Source organism: Sinocyclocheilus anshuiensis, unplaced genomic scaffold (genome assembly GCF_001515605.1).
Source record: "Sinocyclocheilus anshuiensis isolate Anshui unplaced genomic scaffold, SAMN03320099.WGS_v1.1 scaffold87, whole genome shotgun sequence".
NCBI classification, from domain to species: domain Eukaryota; kingdom Metazoa; phylum Chordata; class Actinopteri; order Cypriniformes; family Cyprinidae; genus Sinocyclocheilus; species Sinocyclocheilus anshuiensis.
Window position 1 is genome coordinate 1,771,677 of NW_015549609.1, and position 749 is coordinate 1,772,425.

A 749-nucleotide genomic window follows, 5' to 3' on the forward strand; every position below is an offset into this window, starting at 1 on the left:
TTGTAAAGTTGTACTCTTTCTTTTAACTTGCCTTCGGATGTTTAGTCATGTTTATTTTGTGCTAAAACTGGTATTAATGTGGAGGAGATGATCAGTTCACGTGCGCCTCGCTCTGCCGCGTCTGTTGAACTGAGGCGCTACAGCGATGAGCGATCTTTCACTTCACATTAAACAGTGCCAAAAGGGCATTTATTGTTTGAATACTGCAATACAATGGACAGAATTTGGAATCTGAGACTTTGTTTCATATTAAAAGTACCAAAGCACAATGCTTATTGTGATATATTGGAAAAAGATAATCGATTAATATCGAGATATCGATATTTTTTTTACCCAGCCCTAATAACTACCATTAAAACGTTTGGTCAAGTGTTCAGCAAGGATGCAAGGGCCCAATGTACTGTATTAAGGAATGTTTTGAATTTTTTTGTTATAATGCACGTGTAGTGCATGTTAGCAAAACATAAAGAGTGCTCATGGGGGATGCAGGGATTTTTTTTTTATACACTATAAAAATAATAAAATAAATATATAAAAATAAGTGAAAAAAAAATGTTGTGGTGGGTTGTTTTATGACATCTGTCATGGTAAACACACAAAATCTGATTTAGATGGCATGACATCACCAGAGCTTTGGACATTTGTAGGTGATTTCTTCCCAACTCACACACTTCTCATGTGTGCATGCTTGTTAGGTTGAACATGTCCCTGCAACGTCTTACTGTGTCCGAGTGTTTTTTTTTTTTTTT

The 749-nt window shown here is 35.6% G+C and overlaps 1 protein-coding gene across 1 annotated transcript in view; it reads left to right on the forward strand.

Moving 5' to 3' along the window:
- The window catches only part of LOC107659105 (centrosome-associated protein CEP250-like), a 165,803-nt gene that overhangs the window by 7,324 nt on the left and 157,730 nt on the right, over positions 1 to 749 (forward strand). The gene's annotated exons all lie outside the window — the stretch shown is intronic.